Genomic DNA, 7500 nt, shown 5'->3' with positions numbered 1-7500 from the left:
ATACTATCTGCTGACAAAGTGAAAGTATTCAAAAGACATTTTTATGAAAGCTATTATGCCCTGTAAAACACAATACAGCAGCGAGGGATCGTCCGGGATTTGGACGATTGGACTCTCGCACCCAAAGCCAGAATCATACCACTTGACCCAAGGGCCACTGCAAGACAGCAACTTTACATAACAACACTAACTGCTGACAAACCGGCATTCTCAGAAAAAGGCCTCTGTGTAAGCCACAATACCCTTACAAAACAGAAGATATCTGTAAGGGCTCAACTGAAATTTGAACCTGGGAGCTCTCACGGCATGAGCGAAGATCATACTCCTAGTCCACCAGACAAGGAATGTTATATGTGGCGATACTAACTGCTGACAAACTGGAATTCTTCGAAAGAAGGTTTTATGAAAGCCATATTGCCCTGTAAAACACATGACACCTGCAAGGGCTCGTCCAGGATTTGAACCCGGGACCTCTCGCACCCAAAGCAAGAATCATACCCCTAGACCAACGACCACTAAAGTTTGACATTTTCACATGGAACCAGCAGCAGCAGATGGTTAGAATTCTTTATTTAAAAATTGAGTCAGAACGTAATTTCAGAAGCTCAAGTGTTGAAGTCGGGCTTGTGCGTCAGATGGACCCGGGGCTTCTCCTGCCCAAAACAAGATTCGCAGCCCTAGAACGACAAGTTGAGTCACCTTAAAATTGCTGTTGTTTTTGTCCACTAGCTTCAGTGAGGTAAATTGATCTTATCCATTTCACAGATTTAAGCTGCATGGCAAAAACACATAATATTATGTAAGTCGTTGTTGGAGGAGGATCGTGATAGCATCAAATAGCTATGTCAGCACCTAGTATCACAACCACTCACTAATTGGTGTGATTAAAATTGGTCTCATTCATTTATTTCACTGATTTGAAGCTGTAAGGAAAGAAGGAAAAGGTTCCACCAAGATTTGAACTCGGATCACTGGATTCAAAGTCCAGAGTGCTAACCATTACACCATCGAACCAAGACCTTCCTCAGTTGACATCTAATGCTTGCACACTAGCGTTGAAACTGGCCTTTGTGAAAGCCATGATGTCCCTCAAAACCAAAGAGAGTTGCAAGGGCTCGTCCAGGATTTGAACCCGGGACCTCTCGCACCCTAAGCGAGAATCATACCCCTAGACCAACGAGCCAGTGAAAAACAGCAGCTTCACATGGCAACACTTTCGGCAGACAAACCAGCATTCTCTGAAAAAGGCCTCTGGGTGACCCACGACGCCCTTACAAAATACCAGACAACTGTAAGGGCTTACCCATTCATTTGAACCTGGGAGCTCTCGCGGCATGAGCAAGATTCATACTCCTAGACCAGCAAGCCACTAGCCAATATGCAAGGAATATATTATGTGGCGATACTATCTGCTGACAAAGTGAAAGTATTCAAAAGACATTTTTATGAAAGCTATTATGCCCTGTAAAACACAAGACAGCAGCGAGGGATCGTCCGGGATTTGGACGATTGGACTCTCGCACCCAAAGCCAGAATCATACCACTTGACCCAAGGGCCACTGCAAGACAGCAACTTTACATAACAACACTAACTGCTGACAAACCGGCATTCTCAGAAAAAGGCCTCTGTGTAAGCCACAATACCCTTACAAAAGAGAAGATATCTGTAAGGGCTCAACTGAAATTTGAACCTGGGAGCTCTCACGGCATGAGCGAAGATCATACTCCTAGTCCACCAGACAAGGAATGTTATATGTGGCGATACTAACTGCTGACAAACTGGAATTCTTCGAAAGAAGGTTTTATGAAAGCCATATTGCCCTGTAAAACACATGACACCTGCAAGGGCTCGTCCGGGATTTGAACCCGGGACCTCTCGCACCCAAAGCAAGAATCATACCCCTAGACCAACGAGCCACTAAAGCTTGACATTTTCACATGTAACCAGCAGCAGCAGATGGTTAGAATTCTTTATTTAAAAATTGAGTCAGAACGTAATTTCAGAAGCTCAAGTGTTGAAGTCGGGCTTGTGCGTCAGATGGACCCGGGGCTTCTCCTGCCCAAAACAAGATTCGCAGCCCTAGAACGACAAGTTGAGTCACCTTAAAATTGCTGTTGTTTTTGTCCACTAGCTTCAGTGAGGTAAATTGATCTCTAGCTATGTCAGCACCTAGTATCACAACCACTCACTAATTGGTGTGATTAAAATTGGTCTCATTCATTTATTTCACTGATTTGAAGCTGTAAGGAAAGAAGGAAAAGGTTCCACCGAGATTTGAACTCGGATCACTGGATTCAAAGTCCAGAGTGCTAACCATTACACCATGGAACCAAGACCTTCCTCAGTTGACATCTAATGCTTGCACACTAGCGTTGAAACTGGCCTTTGTGAAAGCCATGATGTCCCTCAAAACCAGAGAGAGTTGCAAGGGCTCGTCTGGGATTTGAACCCCGGACCTCTCGCACCCTAAGCGAGAATCATACCCCTAGACCAACGAGCCAGTGAAAAACAGCAGCTTCACATGGCAACACTTTCGGCAGACAAACCAGCATTCTCTGAAAAAGGCCTCTGGGTGACCCACGACGCCCTTACAAAATACCAGACAACTGTAAGGGCTTACCCATTCATTTGAACCTGGGAGCTCTCGCGGCATGAGCAAGATTCATACTCCTAGACCAGCAAGCCACTAGCCAATATGCAAGGAATATATTATGTGGCGATACTATCTGCTGACAAAGTGAAAGTATTCAAAAGACATTTTTATGAAAGCTATTATGCCCTGTAAAACACAAGACAGCAGCGAGGGATCGTCCGGGATTTGGACGATTGGACTCTCGCACCCAAAGCCAGAATCATACCACTTGACCCAAGGGCCACTGCAAGACAGCAACTTTACATAACAACACTAACTGCTGACAAACCGGCATTCTCAGAAAAAGGCCTCTGTGTAAGCCACAATACCCTTACAAAACAGAAGATATCTGTAAGGGCTCAACTGAAATTTGAACCTGGGAGCTCTCACGGCATAAGCGAAGATCATACTCCTAGTCCACCAGACAAGGAATGTTATATGTGGCGATACTAACTGCTGAAAAACTGGAATTCTTCGAAAGAAGGTTTTATGAAAGCCATATTGCCCTGTAAAACACATGACACCTGCAAGGGCTCATCCAGGATTTGAACCCAGGGCCTCTCGCACCCTAAGCGAGAATCATACCCCTAGACCAACGAGCCAGTGAAAAACAGCTGCTTCACATAGCAACACTTTCGGCAGACAAACCAGCATTCTCTGAAAAAGGCCTCTGTGTGACCCACGACGCCCTTACAAAATACCAGACAACTGTAAGGGCTTACCCATTCATTCGAACCTGGGAGCTCTCGCGGCATGAGCAAGATTCATACTCCTAGACCAGCAAGCCACTAGCCAATATGCAAGGAATATATTATGTGGCGATACTATCTGCTTAAAAAAGTGAAAGTATTCAAAAGACATTTTTATGAAAGCTATTATGCCCTGTAAAACACAAGACAGCAGCGAGGGATCGTCCGGGATTTGGACAATTGGACTCTCGCACCCAAAGCCAGAATCATACCACTTGACCCAAGCGCCACTGCAAGACAGCAACTTTACATAACAACACTAACTGCTGACAAACCGGCATTCTCAGAAAAAGGCCTCTGTGTAAGCCACAATACCCTTACAAAACAGAAGATATCTGTAAGGGCTCAACTGAAATTTGAACCTGGGAGCTCTCACGGCATGAGCGAAGATCATACTCCTAGTCCAACAGACAAGGAATGTTATATGTGGCGATACTAACTGCTGACAAACTGGAATTCTTCGAAAGAAGGTTTTATGAAAGCCATATTGCCCTGTAAAACACATGACACCTGCAAGGGCTCGTCCGGGATTTGAACCCGGGACCTCTCGCACCCAAAGCGAGAATCATACCCCTAGACCAACGAGCCACTAAGGCTTGACATTTTCACATGGAACCAGCAGCAGCAGATGGTCAGAATTCTTTATTTAAAAATTGAGTCAGAACGTAATTTCAGAAGCTCAAGTGTTGAAGTCGGGCTTGTGCGTCAGATGGACCCGGGGCTTCTCCTGCCCAAAACAAGATTCGCAGCCCTAGAACGACAAGTTGAGTCACTTGTTTGCCTTAAAATTGCTGTTGTTTTTGTCCACTAGCTTCAGTGAGGTAAATTGATCTTATCCATTTCACAGATTTAAGCTGCATGGCAAAAACACATAACATTATGTAAGTCGTTGTTGGAGGAGGATCGTGATAGCATCAAATAGCTATGTCAGCACCTAGTATCACAACCACTCACTAATTGGTGTGATTAAAATTGGTCTCATTCATTTATTTCACTGATTTGAAGCTGTAAGGAAAGAAGGAAAAGGTTCCACCGAGATTTGAACTCGGATCACTGGATTCAAAGTCCAGAGTGCTAACCATTACACCATGGAACCAAGACCTTCCTCAGTTGACATCTAATGCTTGCACACTAGCGTTGAAACTGGCCTTTGTGAAAGCCATGATGTCCCTCAAAACCAAAGAGAGTTGGTAGGGCTCGTCCGGGATTTGAACCCGGGACCTCTCGCACCCTAAGCGAGAATCATACCCCTAGACCAACGAGCCAGTGAAAAACAGCAGCTTCACATGGCAACACTTTCGGCAGACAAACCAGCATTCTCTGAAAAAGGCCTCTGTGTGACCCACGACGCCCTTACAAAATACCAGACAACTGTAAGGGCTTACCCATTCATTTGAACCTGGGAGCTCTCGCGGCATGAGCAAGATTCATACTCCTAGACCAGCAAGCCACTAGCCAATATGCAAGGAATATATTATGTATATATTATGTGGCGATACTATGTGCTGACAAAGTGAAAGTATTCAAAAGACATTTTTATGAAAGCTATTATGCCCTGTAAAACACAAGACAGCAGCGAGGGATCGTCCGGGATTTGGACGATTGGACTCTCGCACCCAAAGCCAGAATCATACCACTTGACCCAAGGGCCACTGCAAGACAGCAACTTTACATAACAACACTAACTGCTGACAAACCGGCATTCTCAGAAAAAGGCCTCTGTGTAAGCCACAATACCCTTACAAAAAAGAAGATATCTGTAAGGGCTCAACTGAAATTTGAACCTGGGAGCTCTCACGGCATGAGCGAAGATCATACTCCTAGTCCACCAACCAGACAAGGAATGTTATATGTGGCGATACTAACTGCTGACAAACTGGAATTCTTCGAAAGAAGGTTTTATGAAAGCCATATTGCCCTGTAAAACACATGACACCTGCAAGGGCTCGTCCGGGATTTGAACCCGGGACCTCTCGCACCCAAAGCGAGAATCATACCCCTAGACCAACGAGCCACTAAAGCTTGACATTTTCACATGGAACCAGCAGCAGCAGATGGTCAGAATTCTTTATTTAAAAATTGAGTCAGAACGTAATTTCAGAAGCTCAAGTGTTGAAGTCAGGCTTGTGCGTCAGATGGACCCGGGGCTTCTCCTGCCCAAAACAAGATTCGCAGCCCTAGAACGACAAGTTGAGTCACCTTAAAATTGCTGTTGTTTTTGTCCACTAGCTTCAGTGAGGTAAATTGATCTTATCCATTTCACAGATTTAAGCTGCATGGCAAAAACACATAACATTATGTAAGTCGTTGTTGGAGGAGGATCGTGATAGCATCAAATAGCTATGTCAGCACCTAGTATCACAACCACTCACTAATTGGTGTGATTAAAATTGGTCTCATTCATTTATTTCACTGATTTGAAGCTGTAAGGAAAGAAGGAAAAGGTTCCACCGAGATTTGAACTCGGATCACTGGATTCAAAGTCCAGAGTGCTAACCATTACACCACGGAACCAAGACCTTCCACAGTTGACATCTAATGCTTGCACACTAGCGTTGAAACTGGCCTTTGTGAAAGCCATGATGTCCCTCAAAACCAAAGAGAGTTGCAAGGGATCGTCCGGGATTTGAACCCGGGACCTCTCGCACCCTAAGCGAGAATCATACCCCTAGACCAACGAGCCAGTGAAAAACAGCAGCTTCACATGGCAACACTTTCGGCAGACAAACCAGCATTCTCTGAAAAAGGCCTCTGGGTGACCCACGACGCCCTTACAAAATACCAGACAACTGTAAGGGCTTACCCATTCATTTGAACCTGGGAGCTCTCGCGGCATGAGCAAGATTCATACTCCTAGACCAGCAAGCCACTAGCCAATATGCAAGGAATGTTATATGTGGCGATACTAACTGCTGACAAACTGGAATTCTTCGAAAGAAGGTTTTATGAAAGCCATATTGCCCTGTAAAACACATGACACCTGCAAGGGCTCGTCCGGGATTTGAACCCGGGACCTCTCGCACCCAAAGCGAGAATCATACCCCTAGACCAACGAGCCACTAAAGCTTGACATTTTCACATGTAACCAGCAGCAGCAGATGGTTAGAATTCTTTATTTAAAAATTGAGTCAGAACGTAATTTCAGAAGCTCAAGTGTTGAAGTCGGCTTGTGCGTCAGATGGACCCGGGGCTTCTCCTGCCCAAAACAAGATTCGCAGCCCTAGAACGACAAGTTGAGTCACTTGTTTGCCTTAAAATTGCTGTTGTTTTTGTCCACTAGCTTCAGTGAGGTAAATTGATCTTATCCATTTCACAGATTTAAGCTGCATGGCAAAAACACATAACATTATGTAAGTCGTTGTTGGAGGAGGATCGTGAAAGCATCAAATAGCTATGTCAGCACCTAGTATCACAACCACTCACTAATTGGTGTGATTAAAATTGGTCTCATTCATTTATTTCACTGATTTGAAGCTGTAAGGAAAGAAGGAAAAGGTTCCACCGAGATTTGAACTCGGATCACTGGATTCAAAGTCCAGAGTGCTAACCATTACACCACGGAACCAAGACCTTCCTCAGTTGACATCTAATGCTTGCACACTAGCGTTGAAACTGGCCTTTGTGAAAGCCATGATGTCCCTCAAAACCAAAGAGAGTTGCAAGGGCTCGTCCGGGATTTGAACCCGGGACCTCTCGCACCCTAAGCGAGAATCATACCCCTAGACCAACGAGCCAGTGAAAAACAGCAGCTTCACATGGCAACACTTTCGGCAGACAAACCAGCATTCTCTGAAAAAGGCCTCTGGGTGACCCACGACGCCCTTACAAAATACCAGACAACTGTAAGGGCTTACCCATTCATTTGAACCTGGGAGCTCTCGCGGCATGAGCAAGATTCATACTCCTAGACCAGCAAGCCACTAGAAAATATGCAAGGAATATATTATGTGGCGATACTATCTGCTGACAAAGTGAAAGTATTCAAAAGACATTTTTATGAAAGCTATTATGCCCTGTAAAACACAAGACAGCAGCGAGGGATCGTCCGGGATTTGGACGATTGGACTCTCGCACCCAAAGCCAGAATCATACCACTTGACCCAAGGGCCACTGCAAGA

General features: G+C 45.0%; 11 non-coding genes across 11 annotated transcripts; all 11 read right to left on the bottom strand.

Annotated features, from left to right (window-relative positions):
• Positions 1-942: 942 nt before the first annotated feature.
• On the bottom strand, positions 943-1014 carry trnaq-uug (transfer RNA glutamine (anticodon UUG)). Its single transcript has one exon. It is a non-coding gene; the product is annotated as a tRNA-Gln (tRNA).
• An 831-nt stretch (positions 1015-1845) lies between these two features.
• On the bottom strand, positions 1846-1917 carry trnap-ugg (transfer RNA proline (anticodon UGG)). The gene has a single exon. It is a non-coding gene; the product is annotated as a tRNA-Pro (tRNA).
• A 343-nt stretch (positions 1918-2260) lies between these two features.
• Positions 2261-2332, bottom strand: trnaq-uug (transfer RNA glutamine (anticodon UUG)). The gene has a single exon. It is a non-coding gene; the product is annotated as a tRNA-Gln (tRNA).
• Positions 2333-3898: 1566 nt separating this feature from the next.
• On the bottom strand, positions 3899-3970 carry trnap-ugg (transfer RNA proline (anticodon UGG)). Its single transcript has one exon. It is a non-coding gene; the product is annotated as a tRNA-Pro (tRNA).
• A 436-nt stretch (positions 3971-4406) lies between these two features.
• On the bottom strand, positions 4407-4478 carry trnaq-uug (transfer RNA glutamine (anticodon UUG)). Its single transcript has one exon. It is a non-coding gene; the product is annotated as a tRNA-Gln (tRNA).
• A 97-nt stretch (positions 4479-4575) lies between these two features.
• Positions 4576-4647, bottom strand: trnap-agg (transfer RNA proline (anticodon AGG)). The gene has a single exon. It is a non-coding gene; the product is annotated as a tRNA-Pro (tRNA).
• A 677-nt stretch (positions 4648-5324) lies between these two features.
• trnap-ugg (transfer RNA proline (anticodon UGG)) lies at positions 5325-5396 on the bottom strand. Its single transcript has one exon. It is a non-coding gene; the product is annotated as a tRNA-Pro (tRNA).
• A 428-nt stretch (positions 5397-5824) lies between these two features.
• Positions 5825-5896, bottom strand: trnaq-uug (transfer RNA glutamine (anticodon UUG)). Its single transcript has one exon. It is a non-coding gene; the product is annotated as a tRNA-Gln (tRNA).
• A 472-nt stretch (positions 5897-6368) lies between these two features.
• trnap-ugg (transfer RNA proline (anticodon UGG)) lies at positions 6369-6440 on the bottom strand. Its single transcript has one exon. It is a non-coding gene; the product is annotated as a tRNA-Pro (tRNA).
• Positions 6441-6875: 435 nt separating this feature from the next.
• Positions 6876-6947, bottom strand: trnaq-uug (transfer RNA glutamine (anticodon UUG)). Its single transcript has one exon. It is a non-coding gene; the product is annotated as a tRNA-Gln (tRNA).
• Positions 6948-7044: 97 nt separating this feature from the next.
• Positions 7045-7116, bottom strand: trnap-agg (transfer RNA proline (anticodon AGG)). The gene has a single exon. It is a non-coding gene; the product is annotated as a tRNA-Pro (tRNA).
• Positions 7117-7500: the final 384 nt, after the last annotated feature.

This window comes from Danio rerio, chromosome 13 (assembly GCF_052040795.2).
Source record: "Danio rerio strain M-AB ecotype USA chromosome 13, GRCz13ab, whole genome shotgun sequence".
Taxonomy (NCBI): domain Eukaryota; kingdom Metazoa; phylum Chordata; class Actinopteri; order Cypriniformes; family Danionidae; genus Danio; species Danio rerio.
Note: the sequence above shows the minus strand (reverse complement) of the source record. Positions and strands in the feature narration are given on the sequence as shown.